Raw genomic sequence first — 19,563 nt, 5'->3', positions numbered from 1 at the left:
TCAGCTTCTAATTATTTTTCTTCTTGAATTCCCCCACCATCTTTTTCTTTTTTCAAAGACCAATTGTTTATGTTAGCATGCAACTTATCAGCTCTTGCGTCTTTTATCATGATGTGTGCTGCAGCCGGGTGTGGACTGAGCTCTGTGCGCAGCGTCACAAAGCTACAGTGTGAGTGAGTCAGCTGAAATGAACAAACGAAGAGAACGTCCAGTTGAATGTGGCAGGAGTCTGCTTGCTCTGCTTCTCCAATTTGTCCTAGCAGTGCAGTTTTTACTCCTTTGAGCGAGCGCGCACACAGACACACACACACACACGCGCGCACGCATTAAACTCTGTAACTTCCTGGTCTTGTCTTGAACAGATCTGGAAATAGCTGGACTTCCTCCTATTGCTGAAACCCGTTGTGTGCTCCGCTCTGCTGTTCACTTCTCTCAGGCTGGTGACGAGAGCTCAGGGACAAGCCCTTTCTGTTTGGTTTTGACTGACTTGTAGTAAACTTTTGGTGTAGGCACCAGCTAAAGAGTTTTGTGGTAAAATCTGGTCAGGTTTCTGAGAAGTGAACAAAAGCAAGAATGGACACAGTGTGAAGGTAATCTCCACTTAATCCCACAAAGGATCTGAAAAGGTGGAATTTGTCCAAGCGAAAACCTCTCGGTGGTCATTCTGGGCTGAACTCTTGGCAGAGAAGGAAGGGTTTGTGGCACAAGCAGAGCGCTCCGGGAGTCCCATTCATTCAGGTAAGCCTGTGTTTGCTCACAGGTCGGACTTTGACTTTGCTACATTTGAAATGCTAGATAAAATGAAATATCCCCTTTGGAAAACAAATTAACTTAGAGTATGGATGGAATAGAAATCACCTTGTTTTTGATTTGAATCTCCCACCATGTGCCCCCACTCGATGCTGCCATCCATTGTGATTGGGCATCCACTAAGCATGGGTAGCACCACTGGAACATGTAAGAAGATTATGGGTTGCTTTTCTTAACAGGAAAAAGTCACTAGCATGTCCAACCTCTCATTCCTGTGAAGACTTCTAAGATGACCCAGCCAGAAGTCACAGGGCTTTGCCAAAATGGTGGCTCCTTGCATTCGTTAAGATTTTAAAGGCTTTGTTAAATTAACTTGTGCTAATTTCGCGAAGGTTCAGAAGATTTTGGGAAAAGCCTAAAATCTCACAGATGTGAAGACTTTCAAGATTACATTTCCAGCCTAATGGTGCACCCGCCTTTCGTCAGCTCCCCTCTGTCTGGGTGCTTGTGTCCCACAGTGCTGGTATGGGTGTGCACCATGACGGTGGTGTCTCTATGGCTCTGACCACATTGGGTCGTCTTCTTGTCAGCATGCCTTGTATCTCATTACCAGCTGACTTCAGTGATTTGAGTGTTAAACTTGATTAGCAATTCGATTTTCTGGGCGGCACGTGAGCTTCTACTGAGTGCTTGTGAATCTTCAGAGACTGAGGAAAGGCTGTGTATTGTGTCTCAGCTCAGGGGCATCACATCGCCGCTTAGCTGTACACCAACTGTCTTTGGCTTACGAAGAGGCCCTCCTGTCTGCCGGAACCAAAGGAGTAACTCCTCTCACCCATTGGATGGGATGGTTTCTAAGGTGGGCCTCCTTGTGTCCCACATTCAACTGGCTCCAAGGCTTTCTAGGGGCCTAATCACTAAAGGGTCTGCAGCCAAAGCAGGATGTCACTGACTTTTTTTTAAGCTTCTGAAGACCATGCAGCTTTTGATGTTTTTCTACTTTTATGTTGAATATGCGGGGCATAAAGCCTGTAATTCATCTGGGTTTATTTTTGAGGAAATGTCTTATCAATGCAATGCAACTGTCTTTTATTTGTAGAGCAATCACTGCTGCCAGCATCTCTGACTGCCAGGAATCTGTTTGTGTTACCACAGAAACTCTCATTCTTCTTAACAAGGGTGTTAAAAACGTGTTGGGTTAACCATGTGCTTTTTGAAACATTTAACATCCACATTAGACAGATAATCTCTAAACACATTTCAAGATGTGAAGGTCTTCTTCACTATATTGTAACAGAGATGTGACATCAGTTGATTTTATTGGTGTCAGTGGTCTGACAGCCCTTTGGTGAGAATTGTCACTTTAAATGTGCTGAGGAGCATTGCAGTCATCTCACTGATGCACAAACTGGACCTTCTTGGTCTACAGAAACAATCCTTCAGCTCAGTACACTTATGGGCCCATTGATTGGGGCAAATTGTCATGGTGACCAAACAGCAGTGGGCATGACATAAACCTGGTGTCATTATACTGTATATGTATAAGATGGACTGTAGATATACTCAGAACTGAAATGAACAGACGATGTGCTTTCCTGTAGTTTTGGGTCCTGGAGATGACCAACTTTTGCTTGCCATCTTCAATCTGAAGGGACTCCTGGTCTTGGGGGCTGCAGTCTGATGTACCGTGGGCCATGATGGATGGACGGTTGTACAGCTGCATATACAGGACATGCTAGTTGGCCTGTTTTCTGAATGTTTTTAAAGTGCACTGACCGCAACTTTGGCCAGCACTGTGGAGATGACATGCTGAGGTGAACGTGGCTACTGATGCCTTCCAGAGTATTCTCCTGTGCCTTCATTGGCTGCAAACACTTAGGGCCCCAACTGTCCCGTATAGCGTTCTGTATCCTGGGCAGCCATTGGAGCTGCTGGGGATAATGCCTAGAGGCCTTGACAAACATTGTGGGTGTATAAATTCAAGATCGATTGGTAAGCTGACTAGAGATATTTGACTTGACATCAGACTGAACTAACAGGCTGACCATGAGATTAAATCTAAAAGAGACTCCAGCAGTCCGCCATTCTTAAGATGTGTGCAAAGTGTGACTACTTTCCGTTCTTCTGTAAAAATTGCTGCTGCCATCTTCACCTCTCAGCCTTTCACTTTCTTAAGCACTTGTTTGGTTCAAAATGCATGGTGTGAGCTGTCACATTACACCCACTGTTGTAGCTCTTCTGCATTAGCACAGCAGCCCTTGAAGATAAACTGACGGAGGAAATGACAAAGTCAAGCACTTGAGCTGCCAGAGTGAGACAGAAGAAGTGAGGATCCCTCACTCCCTAGCTTTTCACATTGCTTAGGGTGGCACCGTTAGCTGCACTGAGAAGGAAGGCCATTTGCTGTTAACTTCAGATATGGTGAGACATCAGCCATTATGGCCAACTTGCCGTCCTAAGACACAGTGGCAGCTGCTGGCCACTGGCGTGACTGACTGTTTAATAACAAACGCTCCAAGAAAGCCCATCTGCTCACACACGGCAACGGTGACAGAAAACACCAGTAATAAGTTTAGACTTAGCGTGGGTTGAACCATTCAGTGCACAAATCCCCAAACAGACCCAGAGATGAGCACATCAGTCAGTTGAAGGTTATGGAGGGCTGCAACTCAAAAGCCCTAAGATAAGCAGCTGATGGTGTTACATCATGTTCAGGGTCCAGAAATTGTGGGCTCTCAATATACTAGGATGTGGTAACACTTTGTTTTTGCAACATTTGGACAATATTGGTTTGAAACAATCTGGGTTTTGCCACTCTTTTCTGAAAGGCTCTGTAAATTGAACTTACTCTGCCTTTGTCCCAGCGGGGCCCACAAAATGATTCTTGACAGGTTGATACAGCACAAGAATGAAAAGAAAGACAAGCAATACATAAAAGAACTGAAAAGCGAGCAATGTAACCAAAATTACAATATATATAGTGCATATGAAAGTATAATACTCCATACCATCAGACTATTTATATGTCACACAGAACGCAGGGTGCGCTGATCATCCTTAATCCTTATGGCTCCTTATAAACCCATTATGATGATGTGCATATCTTTAGGATGTCAAAGGAAAACAGAAAATTTGTCAAAGTCCACATGGACATGCAGTGAATGGGCAAAAGCTACGCTGTCAGTGACCAAGTTCATCTCTGGAGCCAGGAGTGGGGAGCTACAAAGACATGTGCCACTGTGCCCCTGCCATGCTTGCTCCTTTTTCATTTAAAAGTTCTCTGTCTGCAGTTCGGCTTGTCCTTCTCCACTGGGCCCTGGTGGGCTGCTTGAACTGAGCTGGTGGTCACATTCTGCTGAGAGGACTTTTAAGTTGCTGTTCTTGGACTATCTCTGTATCCGTGAAATGACTCCACTTCTCTATTCTTTCTCCACGTGATAAGTACACAGTCTTTAGGTTATTTTAGTTCCATTTTGTAAATTAGTTTTCATTTCCATATTATTTTCACCATTTCTATTTTACTTTTTATTATTAAAGGCTGTATCCTAATAGTTCTGACAATGTTTGGTTTAGTTTTATTTTTAGATTAAATACGGGTTATTTAATGAAGATTAAGAAAGGCTTGTTGTGCCTTCATGACCCAGAGACTGTAGGAACGCTCAAGTCCGGCTGTGAAAGACAGCCATCTATGGCGTTACCTTCCCAACTTTTTGTAAAGCGTGTCTCATTTGTCTTGTGGCAGCGGCCGTGTCCATCTGCTGTTCACTTTAAACTTCATGGTAGGTGTGGGCAGAAAACTCTCACAGCCTGCCTGATGCTCCTGATTCGATAAGAAGCTGTTCGGTGCCTTGGCGATCTCTTTGATCGCATAAAGTGAACATGAAGTCAGACTTGAGCGATCAACAACAACAACAACAACATTTATTTATATAGCACATTTTCATACAAACAGTAGCTCAAAGTGCTTTACATATTAAAGAATAAAAAAAATGAAAGACACAATTATAAAACAAAATAAATCAACATTAACATCGAATAATAGTAAGGTTCAATGGCCAGGGGGGACAGAAAAGACAAAAAAACTCCAGACGGCTGGAGAAAAAATAAAATCTGTAGGGATTCAAGACCATGAGACCATCCAGTCCCCTCTGGGCATTCTACCTAACATAAATGAAACAGTCCTCTTTGGATTTAGGGTTCTCACGGAAGGGTTTGATGATGATGATGGTCACGTAGACTTCTGCCTTTTAATCCATCCATCATTGTTGGAGCATCATGAAGCTTTGAGTAGGTGGAGGTGGCGCAGGCCACCACCACAAAGAAACTGGAAAAAGAAACAGAAAAGAGAGTAGGGGTCAGTACCGATTTTAGAGCCACCATGAATAGTTATTATGATGAATAAGATCATAATTCGGGATCAGATTCTCCCGGAAAGAGTGCGGCAAAGCCCCTCTTGGAAAGTGATGGGTTATTGGGGATGCTCCTAAACAGGACAACATCCATCCATCCATCCATCCATTATCCAACCTGCTATTTCCCAACTACAGGGCCACGGGGGTCCGCTGGAGCCAATCCCAGCCAATCAGAGGACGCAAGGCAGGAAACCAACCCCGGGCAGGGCTCCAGCCCACCGCAGGGACAACATTAATAAGTAAAACCCAGCCTTCAGAGTCACTCACGTGCAGTACTGGTGTACTTCAAACCACACCTGATGCTCTGGTGGTGTACTGCTGGGTTACAAAGCTATCTATAACCACACTACTGAGTGCACTCTGGGTAACTCGATCGAATTAGAAAGCTCACATTGCATTTTATTTATGCTGCTGAATGATTTGCAGACATTTTGCATACACTGCGTCTGCTTCATGTTCTGCCTTTCCTGGTACTTATTCTGTTGTCTTTGTGTTTTTTTTAGTATTGATACGCTGAGTAACATCTCTTGGTCCTCCAAGGTAGTAGAACATCTACCTCTACATATTTGGCATATCCATTTTCTGTCCTCAGATCTAAATGTAATAGAAATTCTAATTCTTCCTGAAGCTCTTCCTTAAATAAGTGTATACGTGTAGTCATATTGATGGATTAAGCACAATGGCCATCTCAAAACTCAGCTCCTTGATATCAGCTTGTGCGATTTACAGTTTATAAGATTTACTTCTTCAATACAAAAACATCTGACTGATCTGATGTTGCCTGTTTTGAATAGAATTAACACGATTGGTGATTTTTTTTTTTAAATGTATTAATGGATGTTCACTCCTAAATGTTCTTTCTCAAAACTTGCAAACTGCTCTGTTGATGAGCTGAGAAATAAGTCATGTTCAAAATAAGGGGCACCAAAATTAGGCAACAAGGTGTGACGGACTGGCTGCTATGTACGGGACATCTGGTAATCTTAAGTAAGCCCGTACTGCCCCATGTAGAGCCAGTTCCTCGCTGTGTGCCCATGTTTGAAAACGCATTCTTTCTAGGTGGCTGATGTTTTACTCTCGCGAGGCACATAGCTGGTTAGTGTAAAGTGAGGGGCTTTCAACTTGTCCTCCTATATTGAGGGAAGAGCTGTGGTGATGATGATGATGATGGTCTGCCTCTCCTTGTGATATTTAGAATTGGCACCAGGTTACAGAATGAAGGTGACTCCGGAGGGAGGCACTATTGAAATCAAAGCTTGCCACATTTGCTCCCGAGCAGCCTTAGGGAGCTGTGGTGAAGCCAGCGTGCTCCGATTAATTAGTCATGAAGGCCCTAGTTGGGGTGACACGTGGTGCCTCACAGCTCTGGTGAAGTAGGTTTGATTTTTAAACGTCTTTCTCGCCTTCTGCTAGTGTCTACGGTAGCTTTCTCTCAGTGCTGTGTCAGTGTTTTTGGTCTCCTATCCAGGATTTTCCCAGTTATGCTCCGTGTGACCTCTAAGTTTGGCTTCCCAGCTGAGCTGTCTGTCAAACTCCGCACAATCGCATATCAAACTTGTATTCACAAAGCTCAGAAGCACTGAGAGGTCAAATGCTTAAGCCTTATTAGAATGTAAGGGGTGATATTTTAAAAAAGCCAAGCAAATTACACCACTGTAATCATAAACGGCGCATTGTCTTTAAAAATATCCCTGGGTGGACTCTGTATGTGTCTACGTTTATATGTGACCACCAAAGTATTCTGCCTTGCAGAGAGGTGCACACTTGCTATGTCTGAGCGCGCAGCTTGTCATTTTGCTTTCCATAGCTGGATATTTCCTCATAACTATACTTGCCACTAAATAAAATCATGCGCTTCAGCTGCCCACTTCAGTTGGGCACTCTGCCCTTTCACAATTCACTATGTGCTCTCGACGCAGGTGGTCACACAGGCTGCTTTACACTCCTGATAAATCGGGTCTCCGTTGTGAATAAGTGGCTCAAGTCACAAAAAGATCCAGAGGAGGCCATTGTGGCCCTGTGGGATTGCGAGCACAATGAGGTGCCTCCTGTTTTTGGCTGAATGGAGTCCATGGCAGGTCACTCGACTTTGGTGGGTGGCATTCCATTCAAGTCTCTGGCCTTGATGCTCTCTTTGAAGTCAGGGAAGCCCTCAGCTACCTTAAGCAAAGGTTTCAAATTGGCGATCATCTGAACGAGGGTTGCAAAGCAAGAGGAGCAGTCAGTGTGGCTCGGCAGATAAGCTGCACAAAGGTGCCAGTTCAGTGCCCACCTTGGACACTGTGGCCTTGAATGAGGTGTCTAACCCTACAGTTCTGCACTAAGGGTAGAGATCACAGAAGAAGGGCACTAACTATATAACTAACAAATCGCGTTGACTTTAACTTTGTCTATTGTTTGATCCTTCTCTGCAGGTTTAAATCTTTACATCTGATTTAAACCACTGAGTTTTGTTGTTTACAAGAACAACATTTATTTCTATGGCACAATTTCATACAAATGATGTAGCTCAAAGTGCTTTACAAGATGAAGAAAGAATAAAGAAAAATATAAAAATAAAATTGGGAAATACTAAGTAACAAAGAATAAAGTACGGTCTGATGGCCAGGAGGACAGAAAAAACAAAACAAAAAAATCAAAATCTGCAGGGGTTCCAAGGCCACGAGACCACCCAGACCCCACTGGGCATTCTACCTAACATCAATGATCTCAATCAGCCCTCATGGTTTACAGGCTTCACGTGGAAGAATTATATGATGATGGTCATGTGGACCTCTGGCCTTCAGCCCATCAATGTAAGGACTTGCATGGCACCCTGATCAGCAGATCGCCACCACAGAAAACCAGAAAAAGGACAGCAGAGAATGGTAAGGATTAGTATGGATCGATAGAGCCACGATAGTTCAATACACATGTAGCTTAACAGGGACACACTATAGGGTGGTCCAGATCTAATTATGCAATTGTCATAACGCTATAACTTATTAAGTTAATTACATAGAAAATCACCCGAAAAATCCCAGACCATCGAGAAGTGTGTGAACTGACGACATTAAGAATTGTCTTCACGCCGAACTGGAATCATCCCCTCATAAATCAAAGTCATCCAGATGATCTGGATGTGCATAATTAGATCTGGACCACCCTGTACAAGGAAGCTATGAGACAGTCATGTTAAAATAATGGGTTTTTAGCAGTTTTTAAAAATGCCCCACTGTATTAGCCTGGCGAATTTCTACCGGTAAGCTAGGTGCATAACAACAGAAGGCTGCCTCACCACTTCTTTTAAGTTTAGCTCTTGGAAGTTTAAGCAGACACGCAATCAAAGATTTAAGGTTACAATTTGGAGTGTAAGATGACAGACAATCAAAAATATAGGATGGAGCGAGATAAATCATTAGCAGTATTTAAAGTCAATTCTGAATGGCAGGGTCACTAGGAGTTGGTGCTGAGGCTACAGGAATGGACTTTGGATGGGACGGCAGTGAGATGCTGCACAATTGTTCATCCCTTTACTGCTAAAAATGCTAAATTCCTTTTGTTACTTCTTGCTAGTTTTAGTTGCAGTCCACTTCTTTGAAACGTACCTTTCATGTAATGAGGCAGGAAATGAAAAAAAAAAAAAAGTTCCCATGTTAGTTTCTTGTCTCAAGGCTCAGAGATTTCATTTTCTGCTTTTATCAACTGGCCTGCAAGGACAATTATTTAAAAAAGCCATACTGACATTTGAAAGAAAAAAGTAAAATCCGAACTGTGTTGTCTCCTCACTTGGAATCTCATTTATAAAACTTTGTTCATTCTAGCAGACAACTATGCATCTGCCAAAAATAGTCAGATTTATAAAACCTGGTTCAGGCACGTTTTCTATGCAATCTTCCTTTATAAATCATAATCCTCTTGTAAGTTTATGTACGTGGATACACCGCACACTCCGCCTGAATGCCACCCTCAAACTACCATATATGCAGCATGCCATCAGCCTCCTACATCTGCAGAACTTCATTGGCTGGTAGAGAAGCCTCTGTGAAAGAAAAATTACTTGCAAGCTACGAAGGGTTAAAGGCTGACAAAGCTGTTTTGCTCTCACGGCAGGTCATTCATAGAGGCGGCCGTCATAAGTAAGCTGACCTAAGACAATTTCCTCATTAGGCACGTGTCTGTTAGACTCAGGAAAGATGACCTTTCCTTCTTTAGGGTCTAACTGACAAGTAAAAAAATAAATAAATAAGAACAGAAGGCCCATTAGCGTAATAAAATAAAATGCTTAAGTAAATGATATTATGCTTTTTGATCAAGTAAGGGGAAGGAGGAGAGAGAAAATATAAAAAAAACAAATGAAAAAGGAAACTTTGCTCTTCTGACTTGCAACGTGGAATCCATGTCCTCTTCTGTGCCTGAATAAAAATCTAACTGATTGAACTATTCCCGTCTTCCTTGGGGGGTTTCTTCCACACCTCCCACCTGACACATCAAGTTTTATGCTGTAATCCAAAGCTCAGCGCACTGTGAGCAGTATTATAGCACCTTTGCATTCTGGGATGTAAGGTGCCAGCTACTGAATGGGTAGCTGCTATCTCCTGGCACATGTAATCACATGATTGCAGTTACAATGAGTGGTAAAGGCCACATGATAACCTGAAGGTTCAGCCGACCAGGTGACCTTAGCAGCAAGCCAGGGACCACATACCTGTACTGCACCATCAAGTCTGCCAAAGCTATTTTGTCTCAAAATAAACGAATCATACGTTGACTCGGCCCATCAAAACACAATGTTTATAGGTCTCATCTTGGCATCACAGATGACTTCTGCATTAATCGAATGAAACTGCTTATGGTTAACAAAAGCAGCTTTATACTTGCTATGTGTCCATATTACAATATGAGTGGAGTATAGTTCTCCGATTACATTAGGAAAACCGGACACTGCTGCAAATGGACTTTTTATGTTGGCACAAACATTTTACGTTTTTCGTAGGTACATCCACACCATCTAAACCTAAACGTAGTGCCTTGTTGGCCGGATAATGGCACCCAACACAGCAGGCATGATTGACATAAGCTTGGCTGAGATTTTCATGACCTGTCAGGCCAGTTCCTGTAGAAGTGACAAGAGGTAGCCAAAAACGTTCTTTAGTGCTTATAAGGGTACTAAAATAGTCTCTGTGCATTATATTCTTCACTTTTGAGGTTCTATATGTTTGTCACATTAATGTACTTTATGATAACGACTCGGTGATATGAGCTATTATATGAGTTGTCATTTAGTTGGTTTGGCTTCATTTCCCTACTTGACTAAGGGTGTCGTCATTTGAAAGTTTGGATGCGGATGGTTAGAGTTCTATAAATGTATGGCTACTTTTTGTGCCGTGGCAGATGGCCAGGACCCATGCCCAGCCAGGACGCCCCTTTGCCACTGGGAGGAGGGGAGCAGCCATGGGATGCACACTACATTCCCCCGGAACGTGTGGTGGCAGCCCTCCTGGGTTACATTGGTGCCACAGGTGTGGGACTTCAGGGCTCAGACCTGTTGGGCTCCGTGGCCAGCACCCGGAGGAGCTGCACGACTTAACGAGCCCGTGTGGGCTGGAATGTGGAGGGCTATAAAAGGAGCCTACAGCTGCTACTCATGGCGCCAGAGTCAGGAGACTGCCTGGGAGGTGTGGAGGAAGAAGAGACTGATATTTTGGGTGTTTTCTTTTCTGTGTGTTTTGGGGACTGTGTAGGGCCTGTGAGACAAGGGCAAGATGTGCCCCACGGCTGAAGAATACAAAAATAAATCTTTTTTTGTTCATTTTCACCTGTGCCTCCGTTGTCAGTCGCTGCCAACCAAGAGCTTTTGCCGCAGTGTATATGCAAATGTTATAAATTTGACCCCTGACCACAGAAAAGCCAGGCAGTGAACTGTGCCAATTTCTCAGGAGATTTGGCATTTATCCTGCTGTGCTGGTAATTGCTTGGAATTAGAACAGGGGTGCATATCAGGCTCTTGGTGACATGAAGTGGCAGAAAAGCCAGGCCCAATTTGTCACTGTACAGTGGTTCATTTTTTGGTGTGGTTCAGCTGGAGCAGCTAAATTGCCTTTCCCACTCCACCTTGAGAATTACTAGACCCTCCTGGACCATTTGAGACCCACAAGCCTTTGCACGTGTCTGGGATCAGCTCTGAGTCGTGCCTGGTGTCATTCCGCCATGTGAGCTCTTGATCTGAGGACCATAATTAAGGACAGAGATGTTCACTCACTGGCAAAATGAAATGCTTGTGTAAAGCATTAACTCCTACTTCACCTCCACTGCCCACCATAGAACTGCTCCTTCAATGGACTCAACTCAATTTATTGTAAACATGACTCTGGCTTCAGAAATACGTGGACCACCAAAATCATGTAACACTATGGGGTGTGCTATCATAAGGTTTTTTCCACTTCTACAAAGCCCATATAAAGAGGATTGGTGCTTCCATTCTCCTCTAGAGGAAATACAAATAATCAATCCACTATTTCATGGCCAGAAAGGGAGGCCATGTTCCTCCTACTTAATCAGAGGTTTGGCTTTTGTTCCTGTATCCTGTATAGGCGTTCTTCCTGTCAGTTGGTAAGTAGAACATGACCTCTTTTGTTTCCTGTTAAATACAGAGGACAACCACACTACTCTGCTCAGAATTGTGACCCCATTCCTGCCTTCTACGCAATACAGTGTTGGACCAAAGGTGAACGATGGACTTTGTAGATGTATCATCTAATTAGAGGTCATATAAAAATCTGTGTAAAGTGAGGTGTACAGCTAGACCACCACATGGTGGTGAGCAACCTTAAATGGTCAGAGGCCCAACTGAACAGACCTGGACAGACTCAAATGGGTAGCAGGATGGGCACCTGTCCGGCATTTGGAAAGAGGACAGTACCACAGCATCTGAATGGACCTTCCTCAACACCTCAGTAGTGGAAGCAGGTGTAAGGACCTGCTGGTAGGGGAATGGTGCCAACATCAAAAAAGAGCCAAGCAGTGTTGGCAGGAGGGTCTCCAGAGAAGGTGAAAATGGCAGCAGTGGCCAAAGTGAAGGCCCATTAATGCGATTAGTTCAGTGAGGCCATTGAGAATGGTGTATGCATGACCTCAAAGAGGTTCTAACAAACATTTCAACAAATAAAGACGCATAGAAGGAATATCACTCAGGGTGCTGTGTGCCAAGGGTAGAAAATGTTGACCACACTAAGGATAGCTTTGAACAGTGGAAGGAACACGTTGAGGAATTAACAACAGCATTAGTTAGACTTTTCATAGACAAGACTGATAGAAACCTTATCTGTGGTTTCAGTTCCATTCAAATCAATTTATTTTTGTACTACACTCTTCACTGAGTGCAGGGCCACATGCAAATACAAACCCGATGAATTACTAATTATGTAATGAATACACAAAGACACACATTTGTTTAAACAGACAGAAGCAGTAGTTTGAAACAGGCTACCAAAAATGGAGCCCAGCAGTATTTGTCCAATAATAATTAATAGTTGAACTATGGTTGGTTTACAACAGAGAAGAGGAAAATACAATCTCCGGTCAGCTGGAGAAAATAAACTTCTGGGGAGTTGATGGTACATTGTGAGAAATCAAGTCAGACAGTCACAGTCCTGGAGACCACGGCCAACTAGCCGCCCACCACCTCCTGGTCATTCTACAATAAAGTCTGTGCCAGGCTGTCCAGTCTGATCACAGAGTCTTTCCACCCATTGATTCCAAAGCAGGGGCTGGCAGTAGAGCAGTGGCACCAAGTGAAGAGAAACAGAATAGAAGAGGGTTAGCAACAGTTTAAACAAATTGTATTATAGTTTTGTGCAAATGAAGGAGAAATGCAGTATGCACAGCTAATCAGCAGCTCTAATCAGGGTATGCTAGAGTAAAGTAGCAAGTCTTCAAACAAGATTTAAAAGCTGAGACTGAAAGGGCACCTCTTATAGTAGCAGGCAGACCATTCCATAGCTTTGGGGTCCTGTAACTAAAAGCTCGACCTCCCACTGTTATTTTATTAATCCTTGGAATCCTAAGCTGACCAGCATCTTAAGATCTCAATGTGCGCTCAGATTTGTAAGTCATGATTAGTTCAGATAAGTAAGCAGGGCCTTGACAATTTGAGGCTTTATACAGTATTAGCAAAATACCCGCGCTTCGCAGCGGAGAAGTAGTGTGTTAAAGAAGTTATGAAAAAGAAAAGGAAACATTTTAAAAATAACGTAACATGATTGTCAAAGTGATTGTTTTGTGTATTTGGCAGCAGCGTCACAAAGTTATTTTCGTCTAGCTGCATCAGAAAATGTACCACGACGTCTGACACGCCTCCTTTTTACTGTTTTCTCACAGCTTGGATTGCTGCTGTCATAATGGGTTTGAGTCTACACACACACACATATATATATATATATATATATATATATATATATATATATATATATATATATATATATATATATATATATATACTGTATATATACACATACATATCTTCATATCTATATACATATCTACATATACACATATATACATACATACCTATCTACATCATATATACACATACATACATACACACACACAAATTATACAGTATATATGTGTGTATATATACAATGTAGATAGGTGTGTGTGTGTATATATATATATATATATATATATATATATATATATATACACTGTAAAGGACCGAGGAGACAGCAATAAGGGTTGGGGTTTCCGCCCCGTGATATTGTACAGAAATGCACAGAAAAAAAGTGGTCAAAAGCATAAACAAACAGTTCATACGCGACGCCACTCCTGGCGTCGCGCCATTTTATTGGGGAGGAGCGGAAGTGGAGGAATGCTGGGAAGGACCGCAAGGGAGGATGGGAAGGATGACGCCAGGGCAAGATGGCGGAGGAAGGGCGGAAGTACGCGACTGCGGTCAATCCAGGCCTATGGTGCAGGAAGGTCTTTCTTTCTATGAGGAAGCAGAGGGAGAAAGTTAATACCCGCCATTCCCTGGCGCGAATGGTTTCCCAGGTGCTATCGAATCAATCCGCTGCCTCCTACTGCGCGCGCGACACCGATCCCCCTTAGCCCAGGACCGCCAGGTCGGGCGGACCTAACCGAGAGGTCGTGAATACGAGAGAGGGCATCGGCATTGGCCTGAAGGGTGCCCCGCCGATAAGTGACAGTGAACTTATACGGCTGTAAGTCCAGGAACCACCTGGTGACCCGCGGATTCGACTCTTTGTGTAGGGACATCCACTGAAGTGCAGCGTGATCAGTCACCAGAGCGAATTCGCGACCCAGCAGGTAGTAACGGAGGTGGGTCACTGCCCACTTAATGGCCAAGGCCTCCCTCTCCACTGCCGCGCACCGGTCTCCCGTCCATCAGTTTCCGCTAAGGTACATCACAGGGTGCTCGACACCATCGACGCTTTGGCTCAGCACGCACCCAGGCCTGTGTCCGCGCCGGTCTGGAGAATAAACGGAGCCCAAAATCGGGCGTCCGTAACACAGGTGCCGACGTTAGGGCCTTCTTTAGGTCACTGAACGCTGTTCTGCTTTGTCGGTCCACACCACGTATAGGGGAGCCCTTTTGTCAGGTCAGTCAAGGGTGCTGCTCTTCGAGAAACGGGAACAAACCGGCGGTAGTAACCGCAAGCCCCAAGAAAGCCTGCACCTGTTTCTTGGTATTCGGACGGGCCATTCTAAGATGTCTTTAACTTTGGAGCTCTGTGGCGCACCTGTCCTTGTCCCACGAGGTAGCCTAAATATTTGGCCTCCTTTAATCCAAAAACACTTCCGGGGTTTATGCGGAGGCCGGCTTTAGCCAGTGTTCGGAGGACAGCTGCGACCTGCAGTAGATGCTCCTCCCAGGTGCCGGAATAGATGACAACGCCATCCAGGTAGGCGGCACTATAGGACTGGTGGGGCTTCAGCACTCTATCTACCAGACGCTGGAAGGTCGCCGGGCCCCGTGCAGCCCAAATGGGAGGACCTTGTACTGCCAGTGCCCGCTAGGGGTGCTAAAGGCCGTTTTTCCTTTGCGGATGCCGTTAAAGGAATTTGCCAATACCCTTTGTCATGTCAAGGGTAGTCAGATACCGAGCCGCACTCCAGCCGCCAAGGAGGTCGCCAATGCGGGCATGGGGTAGGCATCGAACTTGGAGATCTGATTCAGACGCCTAAAGTCATTACAGAACCTCCAGGAGCCGCCTGGCTTGGAGACGAGGACAATAGGGCTGGACCAGGGACTATGGCTCTCTTCAATTATGTCCATGTCCAACATACGTTTCACCTCCAGTTCGACCTCTGCGCGCTTTGCCTCCGGAGTCGGTAGGGCCTCTCCCGGACGATTACACGGGCTCCGTGACTATATCGGGCAATCAGCGGTCCGCCGGGTGACTCGCCACTACCTCGGGATGGCTCGGAGTGTTTGGGCTAACTCCTGCCGCTGCTTGGGGTCAGCTCTTCGCCGAGGTTAAGGGCAGTTGTGCTGCAAAAGGGAGAGTGACCTATGGGAGCTGGGAGCTCCTCTCTATCTCTCAGGGCTTTAACAGGTTGACATGATAGATCCTCTCACTCGGTCGACGATTGGGCTGTTTCACCAAATAGTCGACGAGTCCTTTTCTCTCCTTAACCTCGTAAGGCCCTTGCCAGTGAGCGAGCAGCTTCGAGTGGGAGGTCGGGACGAGCACCATAACTCGGTCCCCGGCGGAACTCCCTGAGGACGGAGTTGCGGTTGTAACACCGGCCTGCGCTGCTTGCGCACGAGTCACGTGCTCTTTTAGGAGGGGCCTGATCTTTGTGAGTCGGTCGCGCAGTTGCGCTACGTACTCCAAAATGTTAGAGGAGGGAAGAGCCTCGCCTCCCAGCCTTCTTTTAGGATGTCGAGGATTCCCCGGGTTGTCGCCCGTATAGCAATTCAAATGGGGAGAAGCCTGTAGAGGCCTGGGGTACCTCCCGGTAAGCAAAAAGCACGAGCGGGAGGAGCTGGTCCCAGTTCCTGCCGTCCGCGCTGACTACCTTGCGGAGCATCTGCTTAAGCGCCTGATTAAACGCTCACCAACCCGCCAGTTTGCGGGTGATAGACTGACGCTTTCAGGTGCTTTATCTGCAGTAATTTGGCTACCTCCTTGAACGTATCCGAAGTGAAGGGCGTACCCTGGTCCGTGAGGACCTCCTTGGGTATGCCCACGCGTGAAAACAAATTAACCAGTTCCCGTGCGATGCTTTTAGTATTAGCGAGCGCAGGGGAACCGCCTCTGGGTACCGGGTGGCATAGTCCACCATGACTAGGATATACTTGTGGCCACGGGTTGAGGGCTCCAGGGTCCCACCAAATCGACCCCTATCCTTTCAAAGGGGATGTCCACGAGGGGAATAGGGACTAGAGGAGCACGGTCCCTCCTAGGAATCTGGCGGGTCTGGCACCGGACAGGATTGACAGAACCGCCGGACCTCCTCATTGATCCCAGGCCAGTAAAAGCGGAGCTTAATCCTCTCCAGTGTTTTTCGCCCGAGGTGGGCTTAGGAGGTGAGCATGTGCCAACTCGCATATCTCCCCCGGAAGGTACGCGGAATTAGCAACAACTTCCGCACCTCGCCCTCATGGGTAGCCACCGGTACAACAGATCATTCTCAAGGACAAAGAAGGGTTCCGCGGTGTGGATCCGTCCGCTGTTGAGCTGTTAGGCAGAACGACGCATTCCGGCAAAGCGCAGGGAGTCATCATTCCACTGCTCCCTCTTAAAGGAGGCCGGCGTGGACGAAATTGATGGTCCAGGCCGCCGAGGGTCTTGGGGCCTGGGCCCGGAAGAGTTCCCTGGCTAGTCCCTTCTCCGCGGAATCTTCCGGTCAAGGTCCGTAGCCACGAAAGGTCCCCGAGACACCAGCGCCATAGGGCCTGCCCTTGTGCACGGCGTGGAGGCCGCGGGAGGGGTGCCTTTTCCCTCATAACAAGATCCAACGAGGCCCCGGAGCGCGAATGGCTTACCGCTGATTCTTTTAGACCAGTCTTGTCCCAAAATCACTGGGAAGGGGGTCAGGTAACACAGCGACCGCCATTTGATTGGTTCCCCTTCCAGGTGACATAGCAGTGAGCGGAACGATATGACCTAGTCCCCCCATGCACACAGGTGACCAACAAATGCTGTTTTAACCACTGTTGCGGTAAGACAAAACGGCGAGCAACAATGGTAATGTTGCTGCCGGAATCAAACAAAGCCACCACGGCGTGCCCATTTAGCAACACCACTCCCGTGTTCGACTCGCCAAGGGATGCGGCGGGTACAATACCTCTCCGACGACGTCCAGCTGCAGTCCATAGGCTCCGGGCGTGTGATGGGGCAGTTTGGTAGCAGGTGACCGGTCTCGCCACACTTGAAACAGCGGCGGTCCCGCCTTCTCTCTGGCTCTCTGGCGCTTCTGCAGCGCTGCCGAGGGGCTCGGGGTGGCCGCCCGTCCCTGTCGGTTCCCCCGAGCAGGCCTTTCTGACCCCCCAAGTCGGAGGACCGCCAACTGACGCTCCAGGACGCCGAGGAGGCCCGACATGTTTGATAGGCGTGTCCCCGACCTGCTGGGCGAGGGAACTGGGCATGCATTGACCAGGCCTTCACAGGCCACCCGCCGACCACTTTCCGCCTGCCGGGTCCCTCTGGCCGTAGCCAGCGCCCATCTTGCCCCAGAACTCAACGCCTGGGCGCGAAGCGGCTTTTCGGGTCAAAGACCCAGTTCCGCCATTCGCCGCCTGCTGGCCCGGCTAATGCCGAAGCGGGCCAGTATTTCGGGCTTGAGGAGGTCGTAATTAGCGCCTCCTCCTCAGGGAGGTCATAATAGGCCCGCAGCGCTGGTCCTTCAGGTATGGCGCCAGGATGGACGCCCACTGACCGCTGCCACTCGCTCCGGTGGCCGCCCTCTCAAACATGCCCAGGTAGCGTCGACGTCCTCGAAGGGCCCATCGGACTAAAGGAGGAGGCGGCTGCCTGGGCGGGTCTGGTCTCGCCCGTTGGGCTTCCACTAACCTGGCCTTCGTGGCCTCCAGCTCCCGGGTGGGGGCGGCTTGCGAGCTGCAGCGCCTGGAGCTGGTCATTCATGGCTGAGCACCGTGTTGAGGTCCTGTCCCTCCGTCATCTCGGGATCTCTGTATCCTGCCGACTACGCCACTTGTAAAGGACCGAGGAGACAGCAATAAGGGTTGGGGTTTCCGGCCCCGTATATTGTACAGAAACTTTGCACAGAAAAATAAAGTGGTCAAAAGCATAAACTAAAGAGTTCATAACGCGACGCCGACTCCTGGCGTCGCGCCATTTTATTGGGGAGGAGCCGGAAGTGGAGGAAGCTGGGAAGGACCGCAAGGGAGGATGGGAAGGATGACGCCAGGGCAAGATGGCGGAGGAAGGGCGGAAGTACGCACTGCGGTCAATCCAAGCCTATGGTGCAGGAAGGTCTTTCTTTCTATGAGGAAGCAGAGGGAGAAAGTTAATACCCGCCATTCCCTGGCGAATGGTTTCCCAGGTGCTATCGAATCAATCCGCGGCCTCCTACTCGCGCGTGCGTGACAACACATACATACAAACATACACACAGGTGTATATATATATCTGTATATATATGTATGTGTATAGCTTTGGTCACTGAATGCAAGGGAAAAATAATAAAATATAGTTTATAAGTTATTAAACAGTAAAACATTAACGTTTTAAGAAGTACAGGTACATTGAGCACTACTGGAGTGGTTACGGGTAAACTACATTTTAAAGACTGTGTAACACAACAGGTAAGTAACTAACAGCAGCTAAAATGTATATGGATCATCTCTCGGTAGTAGATCCCTTTTGAAAGGCGCTACACGACGGCTGTGGTATAGAAATTACATTTTCTATGTGAACGTTCAAATTTGTGCCTCTGGTAATGTGCCTTACCGGCATTTAAAGAAAATTAGTTTTGTGTCCTCTGCAGTGTTAAGAGAGAAAGGCTTTGGTTTGGGATAAAAGGAAAAAAGGTGTAAAGAAAGGAAACTTGCCTTTTTCTTTTATATATATTCGCTGACGATATGAGCGCCTTTTGGGGACAGTCGCGGTGGGTCTTGTGTAGACTGGTGAGATGTCCCCGCCATTAATCGGCTGTGATGGCACTGTCAGTCCTCCACTCCTGTGCATGTCTTCATAATCCGAGGTGAGGACCTCATAATCGTATACGTGCAAAAGAAAGTGTGAATCGCCTTAATATTATTTTGCCGTGGTGTAGAAAAGGGGTCCCGTGTTTGCACTTGTCTGGGCTATAGCAGGGGAGGATGAAAAAATTAAAAGTGCTCACTTTGACTTAAGGCAGAAGCGCAGTCAGCGTCTCAAAGGCCGGCACAGTTTAAACAATGTTTTCCATGCATGTTCAATTAACCATAATC

General features: G+C 46.5%; 1 protein-coding gene across 1 annotated transcript in view; it reads left to right on the top strand.

The window, feature by feature from the left end:
- The first annotated feature begins 235 nt into the window (after positions 1-235).
- The window catches only part of fes (FES proto-oncogene, tyrosine kinase), a 155,518-nt gene continuing 136,190 nt past the window's right edge, over positions 236-19,563 (top strand). The window contains exon 1 of the mRNA XM_039773045.1: positions 236-738. The gene's annotated coding sequence lies outside the window, so the exon portion shown is untranslated. The remainder of the gene's footprint in view (positions 739-19,563) is intronic.

Source organism: Polypterus senegalus, chromosome 12 (assembly GCF_016835505.1).
Source record: "Polypterus senegalus isolate Bchr_013 chromosome 12, ASM1683550v1, whole genome shotgun sequence".
NCBI lineage: Eukaryota > Metazoa > Chordata > Cladistia > Polypteriformes > Polypteridae > Polypterus > Polypterus senegalus.
This window is presented reverse-complemented; position numbering and strand designations above follow the sequence as displayed.